The sequence below is a fragment of the Canis aureus genome, chromosome 4 (assembly GCF_053574225.1).
Source record: "Canis aureus isolate CA01 chromosome 4, VMU_Caureus_v.1.0, whole genome shotgun sequence".
NCBI lineage: Eukaryota > Metazoa > Chordata > Mammalia > Carnivora > Canidae > Canis > Canis aureus.
Genome location: NC_135614.1, coordinates 6,703,510 through 6,723,841, shown reverse-complemented (window position 1 = coordinate 6,723,841; position 20,332 = coordinate 6,703,510). Strand labels below are relative to the sequence as shown.

The 20,332-nt window shown below is 48.6% G+C and overlaps 2 long non-coding RNA genes across 2 annotated transcripts; one reads left to right on the top strand and one right to left on the bottom strand.

The window, feature by feature from the left end:
* Positions 1-495: 495 nt before the first annotated feature.
* On the bottom strand, positions 496-10,487 carry LOC144312114 (uncharacterized). The gene is made up of 3 exons (XR_013377554.1): positions 10,156-10,487; positions 1,325-1,460; positions 496-1,196 (listed from the first exon to the last, which is right to left on the bottom strand). It is a non-coding gene; the product is annotated as an uncharacterized LOC144312114 (long non-coding RNA).
* On the top strand, positions 8,404-17,635 carry LOC144312115 (uncharacterized). The gene is made up of 3 exons (XR_013377555.1): positions 8,404-8,633; positions 10,914-13,451; positions 14,263-17,635. It is a non-coding gene; the product is annotated as an uncharacterized LOC144312115 (long non-coding RNA).
* The last annotated feature ends 2,697 nt before the right edge of the window (positions 17,636-20,332 follow it).

The window sequence follows — 20,332 nt, the reverse complement described above, 5'->3', positions numbered from 1 at the left end:
TTTTTGATTATTTTAGAACAAATAATAAGTACAATAAGTATGCAAATTTTAATCAGTCTCAGTTTGAATGCGTGTGTCAAGTGTCCTCTATAATATGTTGAGAGGCTACTTTTCATTTTCTCTCAGTCACTGTAATTTTAACTGTCCAAGGGTGATAAAGAACAGCTCATTTTAACAACTCACTTTAGTTATACATATTCTTATTTATTTACTAGATTATATCTAGATGGAAGAGATCTATGTTATCTTACACACAGGACCAGAAGCAAAGCATCCCTGGTTCCAAGGCCCTTAGAGTATAAAGAATAATCATCAAAAACCAGGTGGTGAGGGCCTGGGGGAAGGACAAACACCAATAGAGATGATAGAGTATTTTTAATAACAATGAAATGAGGATAGTAGTGATAACATAGCACATGAGCACGAATGAAGTCCATGGGATGGCAGTGACATGATGAAAATGACACATGATTTATCTTTACATGTTTATAACACTTCTCTTCTATAGTAGGAGTTGTTTTTTTTTTTTTTCTAACTTAAAGGAAGTTTAAGCTTGAGGGAGTCTATGAACCACATGAATTTATGTGTAAGTTGATGGTTATGTATGTATTGTTCTGGGAGGAAGGCTCCTAGCTCTCATTGGATGCTCGGAAGGTTCCAAAGGCCCTCCTCCCCCAAGGGTTAAAACTGAACCATAAGATCAAGTCCTCCAGGAATTTGATCTCAATTATTCTTCACCTTCCAGTGAGATCATTTATTTACAGGTAGAGAAAGGGGGAAATTGAGAGGCTAAGTTGCTTTGCCCAACATCAAGGAAGCAGTCTGGTCTGTTCTTATCTATGATGCTAGATCAGATGGCCTCCTTGTATGAGTTTCTGTGGCGAGTCCATTAGTGAAGAAGGTCCCATTAGAGCCATGCCCACAAGGGAAGGACCAGAAGAGCTCAGAATACCCTCCGATGACTTCCATCTCAATTCAACTGATACATCTCCCTCTCCACAGTCTCCCATGCCCACCGGCCCTTCCCTCCCCATACTCTGCTACCCAAAGTCTCCTTCCAGTAGGGCCAAGGCCAACCAGAAAATTCAACTGCAGTATTTTAACGTTTTAGCAAAGTCTCCCATAAGAATGTAATCTTAGCATCACCTTTCTTTGATAAGGCACTGTTTGCTTCGGAATCTTGAAACACTCCATATCTGGCAAAAAGGATACAGAACAGGAAATTAGGGCACACAGATATGAAGGAACTTCCCAGCATTGTAGAAAATAGGATGCAAGTTTAGTTTTCTAGACTCACAATCTGGTCTGTTCTACATTCACTTACACCAGTTCAGCCTACAGAATAGAGCCTGGCATTCTCTGAGTTTGCATTTCCTCCGGCCTGGGGGCAGAGGCCAACAATGAAAGGCACAGGGAAGTCCGCTCCAGCTTCAAGTAGAGGATGGAGGTAAGGGAGTGGTCTACAAGGAAGGAGAACAGAGATTTTGTCCCTTGTTGACAACAATAATATCTACTGTCATTTTATAGTCATAAAATAATTTATTTTATAATTATATTGTTATTAATTTATACATTAGAAAATATTTTAACTATAAAATAAGATTTTCTAATCACAGAAAACTTGGAAAAAAGCAGAAGTAAAAAGAAGAGGAAGGAAAAAAAGGCCTATAGCTCCCTCTCTCCCAGGTAGCATGCTAAATGAACAAATGTCCCTGTTGTTTGGATTGGCGCCTCTTCTTTCTAAGGGTGACCCTGAAGTCACAAACTCTTGGTTTCATTGTAAGGACAGCGTGAATGATGAAACCTTTCTTGCAGGCCTCACAGGGCTGTTCCATAGCTTGAATAAAATTATGGGTTTGAAAATGAGAAAACTCACTTGTGAATTGTAAATGTCTATATTACAAATATAAGGAATTCCTACCACGGTCGTTAGAGACTGCTCTGCCGGCACTGTACTCAGAGGTGCCAACATGCTTTCCTCAAAAACACTGCTTCTCATGATAAGTCCCTGCTTTAGAACATAGCATGGATCTCTGTGGCCTTTTATTCAAATCCAAGAGTCTCTGGTCAGATTTTTCTCAGTTCAGAGCCCAGTCTTGTCTTTGATGCCACAAACTATGAATGGCATCAATTCTACTCCATCTAAGTGAATCTTCACATCATTGGCAGACATGTTGGTTTTTTTAGATACTGAAATGTTCTATATATTTTCCCTTATATGTACCCTTCTAGCCCATCTTAAAATGGAAATCACTTCTAATGCTTCATTTAATATCATTTCCATCAAAAGGCAGCGTGCTGGGAGAAATGGGGTAACCTACCTGGAACTAGTTTTCTACATGATAATTACATGACACATCGCTTAAATTTACAGCCATCTTCCGGTTTTTTTTTTCTTTTGCAAACTTTTGCTTTCATTCCCTACATCCTTTTCCAAAATGCGTAAAAACTAGATTTTGCAAAACATGGGATGTGAATGTCATTTGTTGTGTATGAATTTGCTAAGAAATAGGGTGTAGCACAGCTGTTATTTTTCCACATATCCTACTCAATCTGTCATGCGTTTACTGTGTTTTATAAATATGTGTCATATTTGGAAATATATTGTTCACATATCTTGCATGCTTTCCATTTGCAGCATGCTAAAAATACAGTATCAGTTTGTCAACATGGCTTTCAAAAACAACAAGATCCCCTCGTTTGGAAATTCCAACCAAGTCCATAGTCCAGACCAGGCAGTTATTACAAGACATTTCATTTCCCATTCCTCACTTTGCCCTCATTTGGCTGTGTCTTTGCGTCCCATGTAAGGCATGCTTTAAGCATCTCAGATATGAAAATATCTTTGGTGTGTGACTCAAAAGCAAGATGGTTTACTCAAATTGCCTCATGTTCTAGAATGCATGTTTAAGTGGGTGCAGGAATACAAGAGAAGTCACAATCCAGCTTCCTTCATTCACGGGCCTGTTCCTTCTGATGAGTCAGGAAAAACACATTGAGATAGCGCTGTTGGGGTGTTTCCACCGAAAGCTCCGAAGTGTGCAAATCATAAATTAAGCTGGCTTCCAGATCACTAAAGATGCTTGTTTTTCTTCCACGTAAACAACTGCAGCCCTGGTTTGAGCTTGAAGTCACATAGCTTCTTGGAGAATTTAGGACCCAGGCGTGGTGATGTGAGGAAACCAGGACAGGGTGGGAGATGTGGAGGGTCGCATCTAAATACTGTTTTTTCCAGGGGGCCTGAGTGGCTCAGGGGTTGAGCATATGACCTTGGCTCAGGTCGTGATCCTGGGGTCCTGGGATAGAGTCCTGCATCAGGATCAGGCACCCCATGTCTCTGCCTCTCTCTCTGTGTCTCTTGTTAATAAATAAATAAAATCTTTAAAAATACATACATACATACATACATACATACCGGTTCTTCCAGAAAACAAAAACTTACTTGACCTTTCAAAGCCAAAAGAACAAGACAATGGTTAAACAAGGATAAAATGAAGCTGTGTTCTTCCATTTTGCCCTTTTTAGTTTTTATTTTTTAAATTTTTTTGTTTTTTTTCATTCTGCCCTTTTTAAATAGTCTTCCCTATTATAAAGCACATCTTTTATGTGTTTTAAAAGTTTCTTTTAAATAAGGGCAAAATTAGCCTAAGAAATCCACACTCTGGAGCCCGTATTTTCAGCAGAGAGAACCACTGCAGTGACAACCACTCTTACGACACCATTATTACTTATTACACGTTTATTTCCTACATTGATCTGACGTTGGCACATGATCCGCCGCCGGCGGCCTCGCGGGGAGGGGAGGCTGGGTCCGCAGGCCCCGTGCGGGTGGGTCCGAGCCTCGGCACCTGTGCCTGCCCCGCGCGGCTGCAACGCTCGGGCTAACTGAGGAGCGGTCCTCACCTGACCGAGAAAGGCCCCGGACCCCCACGATCTCGCTTCCTTTGTGTGCCTCGTGGGGGACTGCGGAGGCCGGCTGGAGAGGCTGCACCGCTGCACCGGGCGTTTGGGGCCCTAGAACTCAGCTTTGGGGTGGGACTCTGGAGGAAGTGTGGAAGGGGCTCTTTCTCCCCAACGTGGGCTCAGAAAATGCATTCCCCAGTTTATGGGAGAGACTTGGCTGCCTCTCAAGAATGCCTCACTGGTTATCATTGAAAAAAACAAAACCACCTCCTGGCGATGTGATCACACGCCCACCTTTTGAGATAGCAGCATATTGTTAACTGCCAGCCAGCTCCTCGGCAGTCCTCGGACAGGACAATGAGACCTTTGTCCCTGCAGTTTATTGGTCTCCTTTTGCCTGGTCAGCAGCCCTGCCAAGGGAAAGCAGGTACGGTTTCCCCTGCTCCCCAAATGGGGGAAGCTCACAGAGCTTTCAGAGGAGCAATTGGGCCGGGCCCTAGATTTCCCAGCTTGTGTTTTTTTTAGCTCATGTACTTTCTGAATTGTCACCTACCCACACTTCCTTCACCCCAACCCCTGAAGACCTACTGGGGGAAAGCATGACCCTTTTCAGGGTGTGCGCTGGAAGAAACTTTGTGTCTTCAAAAACCTTAATTTATTTCCAAACATTAAATTCTCAGTATCCATCCATTGCTTTTCCATCGTGTGCCTATAGCTTTGCTATATAGAAATATATAGCAAATATATATTTGCTAAATAGAAATAGATCAAAAAGTATGCAGATGACCTTCCTACCCAGAGATTCTAAGATGACCCCAATGTCTGTCACCTTTGTATCATCTTCTCCCCCTTGAGTGTGAGCAGGGCTTTAATTTGCTTCTAGCCGATAGAGCACAGCAAAGGTGATAGGATATCATTCTGATGCTTCATTACCTTAGTGGCAAAGGTGAAGGGATTTTGCAGATGTAATTAAGATCTCTAATCGGTTGTCTTTAAGTTAATCGAAAGAGAGATTATCTTGGGTGGGTCTGACCTAATCAGATGAGGCCTTCAAAAGAAAATCTAGAGGTCAGAGACAAAGCAGCAGATTCCCTGTCTCCCTTCTGGCCTCAAAGAAACAGACAGTTAGGAGCTGTATGGCTTTGAGGAAACGAATTCTGCCTGTGGGCCTGCGGAGGAAGGACCCTGAGCCCAGGGAGACCTGAGCTCCAGCTGACACACTGACTGCAGTCTTGTGACACCCTGTGCAGAGGACCCAGGTACCCAGTGGAAGCTGTGAGATAAAAAAGTATGTGTCATTTGAAGCTGCTGAGTTTATGGTAATTTGTTACATGGTGGTAAAAAACTAAGACACTTATGAGCTAAGAAGGAGCTAGGACTCAACCCAATTTAGCAGGTATCTGTAAAATCTTAGATTTACCACCCTCTCCAAAGTATATATATATTTTTTAGCTTCTTGGACTATTACATACATTAAACATAAAGGTGATATGTAACACTAATAACTATCTATACCCATGGTGCTAAAACAGGTCTTGTCATTTAGAAACAATAGTGACAGCTGTATTTTCTCCCTCATTCTCTTCTTGTGTCATACACACACTTTCTCAACCAGTGGCTCCTGGGGAGGTCCTGTTGGTAACATCAGCAATCCCATTAAGAAGCATCAGATAATGGGGCACCTGGGTGGCTCAGTGGTTAAGCATTTGCCTTTGGTTCAGGTTGTGATCCTGGAGACCTGGAATCAAGTCCCACATCGGGCTCCCTGCATGGAGCCCGCTTCTCCTTCTGCCTATGTCTCTGCCTCTCTCTCTCTCTCTCTGTGTGTCTCATGAATAAATAAATAAAAACTCAAAAAAAAAAAAAAAAGCATCAGATAACTGTTCCACGAAGAACTTTTTAATTTCTCTTACACCCAGAGGAGTCATGTGGAGAGGAAGAGTGGGTTCTGCGTGAAAATCACAGGAAGAGTTTTCTCTGGAACGCTGGAGTTTCAAGAGCATGTCCATCCTGTGCATGCGACCTCTTTGAGGCAGTGCCTCAAACAGTACAAGTAGGACGATACTAAGCACAGCAGGTGCTCAGCAAACACTGAATATACAAGAGTGGAAAATCATCTTCACTTCAAAAATGTTGGATGAAATGGTTTGTCTGTGAGCACTTGACAGTGTATTTGACCTGAAAACTTAGTGAGCCTCTCGCATATTAGTTATTGGTCAGATCATGGGATTTTCTTGCTGTCACCAGGGCTAGCGAGCAGAAGGCAGTGAGGGCTGTGGTGGTAAGCCTGCCTGGGAAGGTGCAACCACCTAGAAGCCAAAGCTGGTGGAATCATAAAGCACCCCCGGAATTCAGGGCCGGGGGTGGGGAGGGTTGGGGAGTGTGTGCTTCAACCTCCTCCTATGAAAAGCCCATTTTGACAAAAATGCAAAAACAATATTACTGACACAGAGTAGGGGTGAGTGGTCAGTGGTCCAAAGCCTTGGGTGGTGGCTGTGTGTTAACCAATAGGACACCAGAGAGAGGCCCAGCATGTCCCATGAGCCGTATAGACTTGGTCAGGTCACTTAACCCACCCAAGCTTTGAGTCTCCCCATTGAACAATAGGGGTAATTTTAGGGCCTAGGTCATAGAGAAACGGTGTTGAGCTGCTGTGAGAATAAAGCAATTCACAGTGACAAGCTGGGAGAAGGAGGCCTGGTTCAATAAATATTTATGGCTATTATTCACAGCGGCAAACCTGAAAGGTAAACGGCAGGAGTGGCTGGTTGGATATTACAAAGTCTTGGGAATGCTTCACCATCTGCCTCTTATTCCAGAAAATTCTACGTTCACCCTGTGACCCCACCAACATCAGTGCCAACTGGATTCAACAGAGAAAGTACACAGACTCTGGGGTGCCGGGCAGGCAGAGCCAGCCCTTGTGCTGTGTGTGAGCTGCTGGTCTGTTGTCACCGTCCTTGCCCGGGATGGCAGTGGTGGCAGCCAGGCCTTCTTTCCAGTCATGCCCTCCTGCGCCCTTGCCACCCCGCCCCCAGGCCCCATTCTCTCCCTCTGCATGTCCCAACAGTGGCCTTCTGTGCTCCCTTTTGTTCACGCTTCCGCTGGGCTGGACTCACCCTAGTTCACAGGCTCTAGGTCTGACCTCAGAAGCCCTGGAGCCCCAAGGTTAAAGCGGAACCAGGCTGGCTTACTGGTGCTGTCCTTACCAGGGAGTCAGAGGGCAACTCCTCAAAAGTGAGAAAGGAAAAAAAAAAACCCTTGACCAATGTGAATTCAAACTCCCCCAGTTTGGGCCATCACGAAGAAAACAATAAAGCAGAGGGGAGGCTGCCCACACTGTGGTGTCTGAGACAGGATCCGAGACCTTCCCGGGAAGGGGAGAAATCCTTTCTGGCTGACTCCCCTGACTCTGTGTTTCCTACAATTCTACAACAAAGATCCAGGAACATGAGAAAAGGAAACTGAGAAAATGTGTCCTGGGATCCAAATTTAAGCCAAGAACAGGACAATGTGAGCCAAATGGAAATGAGGCCAAGAGTGCTTTCTCGGGGCCCCAGTGTGTTTTTTTCTTCTTTTTCTTCTTCTTTTTTTTTTTTTTTTTTCCAAATGCCCAAACCTGTTTAACTGCTTAGTGTGAACTATAGTTCTGGGATACAGTTCACTCTGGGAAAGGAAATTTAATTAGCTCAGGCAACCTCACCTCCAATCTTAGGTCGACATAGTCAAATGGCACATTCACAGTGATTGCTGCCAATAGATTCGTGAAAGAAGGAAAAGAGAGAGGAAGAAGGGGAATGAGAGGGTAAGCAAGGGACATACTTTAATTAAGAGTTATATTGAGAGAGGTTGTCCTATATCAGCTGCGGAAAGCGACAGCCTCTCCTCATTGCTGGCCCCAATAAATTCCGGATTACATTATGCATGTGCGTGGACTGCTTTGACTCACACACTCTACGTCCCATTCACAGGAATTTAAGTGATCAAAGTTCTATGATCAGGAATTCCAAGATACTGATAACAACCCACATGTGCAGAGTGCCTTGCGGTTTGCAAAGCAGTTGCCTGGTTATTATTATACTTGGTTCTTCACAATCGTGCCATGAGGAAGTTGTCACTGTCCCCATTTCCCAAGCGAAGACAGTATGCTGACATCTGCCTCCTGGAAGGAGGTCACAGAGTCACAAGGGTCCTGGCCAGACCTGATGCTCAATCTCACAGCCTTTTCCATATCCTGGGAAAATGGTGACCAGCAAACACAGAGAGGGAAACTGAGGCACAGACCCGTGTAGCAGCTTGATGATGGCACAGCTGGGACCATTGGCTCTTAGAACACCTTAGAGTTTTGACTCCCTGGTATTGACATGATTCTCTAAGTTCTCGTGAGAAAGGCTGTATGTCAAGAAAGCATTATTACATCTGGTCAGAACTGGAAGGATTTAGAGGTATGACATTCTGTCTCACAACGTGCTAGTGTGATTATCTGGCTATTAGCTGGCAAGTGTGGTTATCTCATATTAGCTATTAAATGTGTGCTGTGAAGAATGTCATTCCAGAATAGAAGTAGAGCTCCAGGCCCATTTATGATCCTGGGCAGAGTCTGAGTAATCTAGCGCATCTGAATCACAAGAAAGAGGCAAGTCTCAATTTGGAATCAGAAAATGATGCAAACATTTCTGAGCCCTGGGAAAGGAGGGAAGCCTGGGCAGAACCGGGATCTGCCTAGAAAGGTCAGTTGTTCTCTCCTGCTTGCTTTCCCTTTGTCCGGCTGTGGCGTGTCCTCCCGGCCCATCCTCCGCTCGTGTGCTTGTAGGTGCCGGATGGACCCTCATGCAGGGTTACAGTCGTGGGTACAGGAATAGAACCTTCTGTGGATGGGTTGGCTTCCCCCTCTGACTAAAAATCTGTCAGCAAGACCCAAACCCCAGTGACTGGCCTTGGAGAATGGAGGGTGTCTATGTTTTGCCCCTTCCAAGTTCTTTCGTTGCGTTTTATTGTTCTTCCTACTTAGATATTAGGCTGTCTCCATGATGTGAGACATCCTTCCTTTCTAGAATTTCCAGGAAGCCCAGTTCCCTCCCACGTGTTAGATTTAATGTAATTGAAACCAAAGTTTGAGGCTATTTCTCCTAATTCAGGAAAAGTTGTGTGCTTGGCAACCCAAATGGAAAGAGACGAAAAAAATGGTAGTGGATTTTTGTGGTGTTTTTCTCATTTTGGTTGTGTGTGTATGTTTCATAAAGCGCGCAAGAGAATTACACTCAAAACGCAACTGCTGGGAGAGATAGAAACTCTTGTAATTCATGTTGTGCATAATGGATTTGGCAGGCCCAAGCATAGAAATTTCCAGAAGTGTTTGCGTGGCAGCAATTCTTAGCCAATTCACATTTTTTAGCTGTCCTGGCCAGCTGCCCAGCCTACAGAAAAAGTCTTGTATCTCCGCAAGTTTGGCTGGCCTCTCTGACGAGTTTCCAAACTGCATGGCAACATTGGATGAGCTTATTTTCAAGTGCCAAAAAAACTCCTGCTACTTATATTGTCACTAAATACCAGATGTGCTTAATAAAGAGCAAGCAGAGCCAAACCTAGGGTAATCAAATAACCTATCATTAACATTTTCTAAAAACAAAAAATGCAATTGGAACACCAGATTACTGTTTTTCTTTGTTTGCTTTACGCCCTATTACTGGAACCCCTAGGGTGTTGGGAACAGGACTCGGGTGGGGAGGCCAGCTCTGGCAGCGATGAGGACGCTGTTTACAATCACACCCTTCACATCTGAAACATGTGTGAGAAAGTCAAGGCCCCAGCAGATTTCCTCCAGCAAACCCCCCACTCCCCCACCCTCACAACCCTCTCTCCAGCCCCCCAGGGAGGGGCTCTCACCACCCCGGAAAGTGCTGAAAAGTTGAGGTGTGCTGGGATTTGACCTTTTAGGAGAGAAACAGAGGGAGAGGGAAGAGTAAGAGCTGGGCCTTTGCAAGTTAGAGAGATACAAGGGCTGGAAGCCACTGTAGCTGCTGCTGCTGCTGCAAAAATGCAGGGAGGTTCTGGAAGCCTTAAAGGCACACGGGGATACTGTGTGGCTTTGTCAGAGGCCCTGGCTGGGCTTCAGCTGGTAGACTTTAAAGTATTTCTTAACACAAAAAAGCTCCAATTCTATTTTCCCTCCCTCTCATTGCTATAAATTCTCCTCCCTCCCTCCCTCCCTCCCTCCCTCCCTCCCTCCCTCCCTCCCTCCCTCCCTCCTACCTTCTTTCCTTCCTTCTTTCCTCCCTGTCTTCCTTTCTCTCCTAGTTTTCTGGGGATCCAGTGGGAGGAGACATAGGGCTGGCACAGTCCACTCTGGCTGTATTCAGGGTCACTCCCACTGTCTCTTTCCCTCCTCCAGACCCTGATACCCTGGGGGCACACGTTTTTTTTTTTTTTTTTCTAGTCCTGCCTTCCCAAACCCACAGGTGTGAAGAGATGACAAGAACAAACATCCTTCTTGCCCTGAGGTGGGTGACCTCAGGAGATGGCAAACCTGAGTGTTGGGGGTGTTTAAAGAGAAAGAGATGGAATCTCACCATAAGAAATGTGAGAGTCAATAACTATTCCGAAAATATTTGTGATCTGCATTAAGACAACTGTATAAATAAAGAAATAAGTGACTCAGCCTTTGGAGAGTTGTTTCAAGAACCTGTTACTAAAAATGCATTATAATCCAACTGTGCCTTGAACGCCATCGTGCCAAGGCAAACTCAGTGAGAAGATGCACAGTGTTTTCCTGTTGTGTGGAGTCATGGGGGGATAAACCATGAATGTGGCCTAATTAGCAATGAAATGCTTTGAAAATATTTGATTGAAGTGGATGAGGTTAGCAAAACAATGTGGAGCTGACGTCTATAATAATGCCTTTTGAACTTCCCTCCTAGCTGTACTCACATGGGTTTCACCCATCAGTTGTGTTCTTGAAAAGTCGCGTGTGAATCCATAGGCTAAGTGGAATTATGTCTTCAATGCTTTAGGGATACTCCTGGTGTGGAGGAACCAACCCCATGTCAGTGAAGAAGCCACAGAGAGAGTCAGTACCCACGACTGATTTGTCTCTGCTGGGTTTGGACGGCCCCCTGTCCCCTTGGCCCGAGCCGAGCCTTTGAGGACACGCATGAGCAGCGTCTAGTTCTCCTTTGCTGGGTCATGAGAGGAAAGAGCTTGTCTTGGAGAAGGGTCAAGGGCAGGCTGTTTTGTTCTCCAGCAACAAAACAGAGCAGGCTAGAGGAAACCACCCAAGTGACGAGCTCTGCAGAGGGCAAGTGAAGGCTGAGTCTAAACACAAAAGTGGAGGAGCCCATCTCCTTGGAGCTGTTTATATTACATAACTCAAATAAACACAGCAGTGCAAGAACGGTTCCCTTGGCGAGGGCCAGGACCACAGAGCCGAGAGGCAGACAAAGGGCGTCGCCTCCAGCCCTGGTCAGAGAAGCCTCCTTTCAAACAATGACACGGACCACAGCAACCCGACTAACCCACAGGGACACACCAGCACGATGCAGCAGGATACCCGAACGGATTAACAAGAACCGTTTAATTAGGACTTCTAAGGTGTCTTTCTTTGCTCTGGCTGAGAAATAGACCCTGATCAGAGCAAGAAGCAGCAGCAAAACTGACCCCGAAATGGCTCTTTTCATTTGCAAAGGAGGGGTGGGTATGAGGAGGCACCTGTGAGCCCCTGGGAAGCTGGGAAACCAGGCCCAGGCAGGAGGGAGCACAGTCGCTGCCTCCCACCCCCCCGACAACCCCAGGGGAACAGCCTTCTCAGCCCTGGGGCGAAGCAGGGGGACCCCGGCCTTCTGGGAAGCATCGGGCAGTTTCCATGGCGTCAGTGCGAGCAAGAAGAAGAAGAAAAAAAATAAAAGTTTCCAACTCCGTAAATGAGCACAGGCCCACAGGCCCCACGTCTGAACGAAATCAGAGAGTCTTGAAATTGAGAGCAGGCGAGAACCTACTGAAACCTTCTTTTTCATCAGCAGCCTGCAGCCTCCTGGGACAGCAGCCCCTATCATATGCCAGGGGACAAGAATAGAACTAAAAATTGAGAGCACAGCCCTCAGCACGGGCTGATAGTCCTGGTTGCCAACAGTTGCCCCATTAGTAGGCTATGGGGACATGCTAGGGAACATTTTCTCTACAAGGCTTGTGTTTAAAAATACATCTTGCTTCAGAGCCGGCCTGGGGCGTGGCCGGGGAGTCAGCCTTCTCTTCTGGGCTGAGCAGGTGCTTGTCACTCTGTGATTCACTGCAGATCACTTACCCTCTGGGCTTGCCCCTTCCGCACCACGTGACAGCGACCCAGACCTCCACGAGGGCCCCTCGCAAGTTAATGTCTTAGACGATTCCTGGATGAAAGCCACACTCCACAGTCGCCCTCCCCAGGGTACACACAGGATGCGCGCGTGGCCGGGGCTGAAAGGCGATGGTGACCAAGGTCACACTTCACTGCCAAGGGTGCCGACCCCTTCGCACTCTGTGGATGTATCCCTGGAGATAGTTCTCTCCCTGTTTCCTTATTCTTGAGAGGAGGACAAGAGCTCCCACCCCCATCCCGAGGACGGTTAGGAGCAGTAGCTAACGGAAGTGGCCGAGAAGCTCTCGGCAGATGCCAAATTCAGAATCAAGTGCTGAGTGATGGCCTCCCTCAGCGACCCTACGCACTGCACTGCGTTACCTCCGTGCCCCGCTCTAACTGCTCCGATGACAGACTGCCCCGTGGGGCGTGAAGCCGGTCTGCCCAGAAGTCCCGGGTTCTGCTACAGAAGGTTGCCTTTGCAGGAACCACTGCAATCCCTGCGTGTCCAGACTTATGTTCTGGGTAGGAGACAACAGGTGATGGATGAGCTGCCAAGGCGGGGAGGCTGCCAGCATCCAGCCCAGGCACCCGGGGCTTGGCACCCCTTTCCCGAGGGGAGGTGGAGGTGAATACATCAACATGGTGGGGTCAAGTTTGAGTCCGCCTCCATGAAGCCCTGGGGAACCTCCTTTTTGAAAAACAACTGGGACAGTGTGACAGCTGTTTAAGGATGCAAAGGAAAGGGTCCCCCGGGAAACCTCCCCAGGGAAGGCTCTGCCTGCAGGAGGCTGTGAGTGACACACAAGACAGCCGGCAGGAGTGGGGACAGCCTGGCCTGCGTGACCGTCTGCCTCGTCAGTGATCGGAAGCAGAGTACATGTGTAGAAGCTGGTGGTCGCGATGACCACAGCAGCAGTGCCATTGACTAGTACCGGTGGTGGGGCCTATAGAGCAGTTAGACGGCTCTGAGGCTGTGGCCCTGCAAGGACTTGACCGTGACATGGTTGCCACATCGGAGTCCTCGCTGCTCCTTCAGCAGTTTAGTTTGGGGCCTTTATAAACAAGACCCAAATCGGGTTTTATGGCTGCCAGCTATCTGCAGCCACTTTAACATCCGGTTCCTTATGCAATTGTCCCTCATGACAAATGAGTGGTGGGGCACAAAGATGTGAAGGATGGGGACAGAGAGCTCACCTTGAGAAGCTAAGCACTGGAGGTAAGAAGGGACCTGGTGACACACCCTGTTTGCATGGGAGTAGCTGCCTCTGAAGCAGGCTGAGAGAACTATGGAAGTCCCTGGACTTAGATCCCAAAGATCTAGGTCTGACTTCCTGGATCGACCACGTCCTAGCTGTGTGAGCTGAGGCACATTAGCTAATGTTTCTGAGACTTCATGGTCTTCCCTGTGAGCCAGAGCTGATGATGCCAACCTCAGGGAGGTGAGGGAAGCTCAGGGGAAGAGACAACCCCAGGTGGCAAGGCAAATGAGCAACATCTGATTCTGTATGCAGGCATGACCTCTTAACCTTTGAGGGCAAATAACCCTGTGGGGTGTGCAGAGTCGTCTGCCTCAGCCTGGGGAGTAGGCAAAGAGCCTTGGAAGTCAGTCTGCCCGCCTCCCCCTGACAGCTGGCAGCAGACCGGGACAGGATCTGCATGTCCCTTGCAGCCCAGAGTGCTTGTCACCAGGCCGCGGCAGCCTTGTCCTCGGCTCACCAGACAAAGGATTGGTCTTCCCCTCGTGGGCCGCTCTCCCTCCCGGCTGCCCAGGGGGCACTCCCTCTTCTGGGCCCCTAGGGTACCACCCCCGGGGAACTGAAGGCCCAGAAAGAGGGCAAAAGGGAGTAAGCAGGGCACCAGGGAGAAGGAGGCTCGTTATTGTCTTTCTAGATGAATCTCCGGGCCGCGGCAGCGCAGGGCGCGTACCAGGCCTGCAGCAAACCTGTCTGCTGTGGGGCTGTCTCAACATGCCATTTGGAAAGTCAAGGTTTTCAATGTAAACTTTGTTCTCCCTACCCTTTCTTCAGGGATTCACAGATGCAGCGTCTCTCGGCACTTCCTTTCCACGTCTCTGGGCTGAAATCCGAGGTCACGTGGTATCTCTGCCAGAACAAGTCTGCTCCGCGGCCAACCATCCTATGGGACAGGGCAGGGCCCGGATGGCGTTGGCTCCCGGGTCTGCCCTGGTGTAGGGTTCTCAGTGGCCCTATTTTTGGCAGAGCTTTTTTTTATCCTTGCTCTTTATCACAAGCCTGTCGGGCAAATGACAGAGGAATTGCAAGCTTGAATGGGCTTGTCTGACAGGCCAACTTTCATCCTGGGTGCTGCCGCCTGACTTTTAAAAAGGCACTCGGAGCAGAAGAGAGTAATTTCACACTGATTCCTGGCTGTAATTTGCTTTTGGGTTTAAAATGTCGCATTTCAATCATCCTTGCTTCAGGCCAGAGGGGAGGAGATGGACCACGCGCGCCGTCCGTGTTTGTAACAGACACACGCAAAGGCAACTGCTTCGCTCCGAAGCCACCCTGGCAAGCACACCGAGGAGCCCTCTCCCAGGGCAGACAAGCGCGTTCAAAGGCATCCGTGATAACTTAGCAGTTCTAGCAGGCAGAGCGAGCGAGCTGCGGGTGACACAAAGCCTGGCCTGGGACATCCCCATCAGCAAGCGTGTATTAGACTACCTCTCTCCCCCAGGCCGCGGGAAGCAGAGGAGATGCGGAGCTTTAGGCAAACCTCAGAAATGGAAGGGTCAGAAACCCTGTGCGCACCTGACTGCACCAAGGACAAGACAAGGTCCGGCTGTGGCTGTGGAATTCAGCTGGGGCAAGCGTGAGCCAAGAGGTACAAGGAGAGACGCAGGAAGTGGCCTCCCTGCTCATGCGGGCGGGTGAGCTTGTGCGTGGAGCATCCTCGAAGAAAAGGGACAGAAGTGCGTGGGAAGGTCAGGGGCACGGTTGTGCCTGGTCAGCAGCAGGAAGGGTGACTTCTCCCGGCGCAGCCATCATCCCAGCCTTCGCCTCCTCTCACCAGGCTTCCTTACAGGCCACATGCTGCCTGACATGTAATTCTTTTTTCCTGGGATGGCTTCTAATGTCCCCCCACCTTAATCTTGCTCCTCACCTGCTTATAAATCCTTTGAGCTCAGGAACCACTATCTAGCCCTCTCTGTCCACTCCAGGCTGACCCAACCTGACCTCCCTTGACCCTCCCCACAGAACTGCCAGCATCCCTTGGGCAGGGGGTGACGCCTCGCTCTGTGGATCTGGGGTGCTTTCTGGAGGCCTGACAGGGAAGCTGGACTGGTGGCATTGCCAGGGGTTGCTGCTGCCTCTTCTATCCGGCTGTGGGTGCCCTGGGAGCAGGATCCACCTTCATGTCTCAGCTCTTGGCTCCTGGCACAGTGCCTGGCACTCAGCAAAGGTTTACTGAATGAATGCATTCCCCACGTTTGGCCCATCCTGGGGGAACGGGCCCAGCATGTTTGGGGGGACAGAGTCAAAGATAGGAGACAAGATGAATGCTTCAGAGGGAAATGAGGCCCCAGGACCCTCCTGATATGCTGGGGGCACCCGGGGCCAACCCTAGATATGATGCTTTGGGAAGTGATGCTTGCTTTCTGGAGCCCCTGCCTCATCTTGAGACCGTGTTCTACTTTGTCGGGTTTTTCCAAAACTTTCTGTCAGCTTTCTCTTATGGCCTTCAGTTACACTGCTGGACTAATTAACAGTCTCCAGAGATGGACTGTGGGGTCTGGGTGTACAGGGGCCATGTGTCAGGGTGGGGAGCTGGACAGAGAGGGTGGTGAAGATCAGGGGCTCAAGGCTGCCCCCCGCCCTGCCATGTGATGTGGATGGGGGTGCTCAGCTTCCCTGCACACGGAACTCTAGAAGGGATGCAGAGAGTCTCCATTGAGTCCTCCAGAAAGTTAGGCACACTGATGCATGCGAGTGTCCCAGGTGATGCCCAGCACATCGTAAGTGCTCATTAAAAGCCAGTTCCTGCCATTTGAAACCAGAAGATGAAATCAAGTCTGGCTTTTTCCACTTGCAAGTTGTGTGGCCCGAGTGGGTCAAGGTGCCTTACCTCTCCCCTCACAGTCTCTGGTTTCTGAGATGAGGACAGAACTGCTGGCCTCGTTAGTGTTGTGAGGATCAAGGAGATAAGGGGAACGAGTGTGTTCTGTGAGCCAGGAGGTGTTTTCCTGAGGTAGTTGTGAAGTTACCTGAGTGAAGGCATCGAGAGGTGAGGCTCCGTGGGGATCCTGCCATGTGAGAGCTATGCCTTCACGGGGACAATGGCTGTGTATTAACCAAACTTGTGATTTCTATGAAGTACATGCTTTAACAGCCACCCATGAAGCTTTTAGCAACCCCTAAGCAAATTGTGACTCTTCCAATGTGAAGGTCAAGCCTGTGTGTCAACTTGGCTGAGCCACGGTACGGTATATGGTCAAGCATTATTCTGGATGTTTCCATGATGTTTCCATGTTTCCATAATATTCCATGAAATATTATTCTGGATGAAATTACATTTAAATCATTGGACTTTGAGTTGAGCACATTCTCCTCCAGAATGTGGGTGGGCCACATCTAAACCGTCGAAGGCCTGAACTGAACAAAAGATTGACCTCCCCTGAGCAAGAGGAAATTCTGCCAGCAGACAGGCTTTGGACTTGAACTGCAGCATTGGCTCCTCCTTGGGTCTCCAGTCTGCCAGCCTATTTGTCAGATTTTGGACTTGCCAGCCTCCATAATCACCATGATCACATGAGCTAATTATTTAGAATAAACTTCTTGGGGATCCCTGGGTGGCTCAGTGGTTTAGCGCTGCCTTCAGCCCAGGGAGTGATCCTGGAGACCCGGGATCGAGTCCCACGTTGGGCTCCCGGCGTGGAGCCTGCTTCTCCCTCTGCCTGTGTCTCTGCCTCTCATTCTCTCTCTGTGTCTCTCATAAATAAATAAATAAATAAATAAATAAATAAATAAATAAACAAAATCTTTAAAAATAAGTAAAATAAAATAAACTTCTCTCTCTTTCTCTCTCTGTCTCACACATACACACACACAGACATACACATGTTCTGTTGGTTCTGTTTCTTTGTAGAACCCTAATATACCCATAAACATTTGGAGTCCTCAGCTTTAAACTGTACAGTCTAACAGTCCCAGTGAACGTGAATTTCACACGGGGGCCAGTTTCAAACCTAACCAGCCAATCCTGAGCCTGATTGCTTTGCCTTGCCCGATCCTTTCCACAGAAACCACAGCTGAGGTTCTTGCCTCCAGGTCCCCCCTACCTCTGCCTCCCGACCGACCCTGGCGCTTACCAGCGTGGCCCTGGGTGGTTCACCATGTTCTCTTGAGCAAACTATGAGTACAATAAAACCTGTACAATTTCTCAGTCTCTTTCTCTTCACTTGTGTCTGGTCTTCCCATACCTCACCCAAGATAATATAATAAAACAGACAGTGAAGCCCCGAGGAAGCCCTGGGCCAGCCTCCAGCAATGGGCGAGTAGCTTATTTGCCCCCTCAGGTGGCACTGTGCTAGATGCCACAGGACTATTCTACATGAGATCTAGGGCTGGTGGAATGCCGGGCAGCATTTTAAGCAGCTTGTGCCAGAAGAATCGTTCCTTGCTTAAAACAAAATTCATCATCACCATCATCATCAATGAGATCTGGCCCTCCAGAGAGCCCACATGAGCCATGTTCTCAGTGAGAGCAAGTGTGCATCTGGAGGCTCTTTATTAACCCTTTCAGGCCCCACAGCATTTCCAGCATTCAGGAACATTCCTGAAGCATCTTTGTCTAAGAGCTCATTCACCTCACCTGGGGTCGGGTGGGGGTGGGGGGTGGGGGGTGGAAGGGTGGGGAGAGGAGGGCCGTGACCTCCTAGGAAAGGGTTAAACCACCCTGGGTGACCCACAACGTCATAGAACTACACAGTTATAGAACCCAAGGCTTTCAGAGCCTGGGAGGAAGCTACCAGGTCCTCTGGGCCCAGTACCCCTCATTTTGCAAAGGAAGAAAGAATCCCGACCAACACAAAGTCATGCACTCACCTGTACCCCTGCCATGGAGCCCCAAATGAATGCTGATCTGAAGGCTGGATCAGGGAATGGCTTTTACCTGCAACCAGCAGCTCATTCTGTGGGCTCTCTCCCTGAGTGGGTTGGTTGTCGTGGGGGCCCGTTCCCGCATCCGTCCAGGTCGATCAGCCTATGCTTCTCTCCGTCCATCTATTCCTCACCCCCCAAAGACACTAAGGATGCAGATTTGCCTTGCACTCACTCCCTCCTCTTTGCTGTTTGTTCTCCTGTCCACCCCAGGGTGGAGAGGGGTGCTGCTGCTGCGGAGGGCTTAGCACAGGGGTGGTGGTGGGGTGGGGTTTGGGGGGAACGGCCAGCCATAGCCAGCATCACTGCGGTGGTTTTGAAACCCTCCAAGTCCCTCATATGTCTGTGGTTGGTGTCACCCAGGCAGGACTGCATGGCCGAGTTAGAAGGGACTTTAATGAATATACCCCAAATAATAAAGGGCTGAAAATAAGCACATCACTTGTCTTGACAGTATCTACCAAGGCCAGCACAGGAGGCCAGTAGATGGCACCAAGGACCAAAAATGTAAATAAACCTCTCACTGGGAGCCACTGCTTCCCTGTCTGTCCCCCATGGCCAGGAAGACTATCTACCAGGCTCCTGCTGGGGGCCACTGAGTCAAACCTACAGCTGATGATGAAAGGGGCCGCAGGAATCCATGAGATCAGTAGTGACACTGCTTTTTACAGGAGCTAAGAGAAGAGCAATTAAATCTTGTGCTTCGGGCCATATAAACTGATCTCCACAGGAGGGCAAGAATTAATGTGATTCGAAACGCACAGCCCCGCCCAGGCCCTCCAACAGCCTTGTACACGGACCAAGCGCTGGACGGGGAAGATTTGTTCCGAGCACTGGGTATTAACCAGCACACAAATCAGGAGCTTCAACCTGATGGGCCTCAAGGCTGATCCAGTGTGGCAAACCCAGAGCTCCTTACCGCTCCTCCCCGCACTTGGTTTATTACACGCAATCTGTACAGGGGCTGTTTTCACACTTAATGGCAATCCTGAATCACTATCTATTTCCCATCTTCGCCTGCAAAACAGCAACCTAGAGCTCGTGCTGCACCATAAATACTCGGCCCCATAAAGCCACTGCTGTATAGATTTGCCTTTTTGTGTATGTGTGTGTCTGATTCGCTAGCACTTTGGCAGCCTTCCAGGCTCTAAGAGAGGAAAAAAACCATCCTGAGCATCCCAACAGCCTCATTTTGATCTGTGATATTGAGCAACTCATTTCCACTTCACAGGCTCTGCTGAGCTGTGCCACAGAAAGACAAATCCCAGACGTGGAAGGGGTGGGAGGAGGTGGAGGAGGAGGGACCGACGGGGAGGAAGGATGGTGGAGGAGAGGGAGGGAGGGAGGGAGTGAGGGGAGAGAAGATGAAAGCAGAAAAGAACCGCATTTATTAAGCTGTTTTTCTTTTGGTGAAAAGAAGCATTTATCAGTGATTTCATATATCATGTGAGAGGTGGCTTCCTGCCAATTTCCAAGAATCCAAACAACCCACTGACATCATATGCTAAATATAGCTCAGCCTTTGCTTTAGGTGAATAAATAATGCGGCTGGAAAGGAATAGGTTCTCTTCAGTTACATGTTTATTATGATCAGGCTGTCAGGCTTGTGTAATCAAAAGAATAATGCCCAGTTCCAGGGAGGGACTGTGGGCAAAGGGAGGTGACCGAGAAAGCCCCCTTCTGATTGCCTTTCCAGATGGCCAGCTGAGCCTGGCCCGGAAGGGGAGGTGGGCCATTCAGGTGTGGCAGGTCTTCAAAGCCCTGACGAATGTGCATGTGCATGTACGTGTGCGTGTGTGTGCGCGCACAAGAGTGTGAGGGTGTTTCTATGTCTGCCCTGCCCTCCAAACTGGTAAGGAGAACTGGCTGACCTCTTGGAGGGAAATGCACAGAATGAAGATGTTCAAACGCGTGGACAGGGTCATCATGAGCCTTCCGTGAGGCTGGGGCGGAGGCCAGTGCGCCTGGAGGAAGAGCAGGT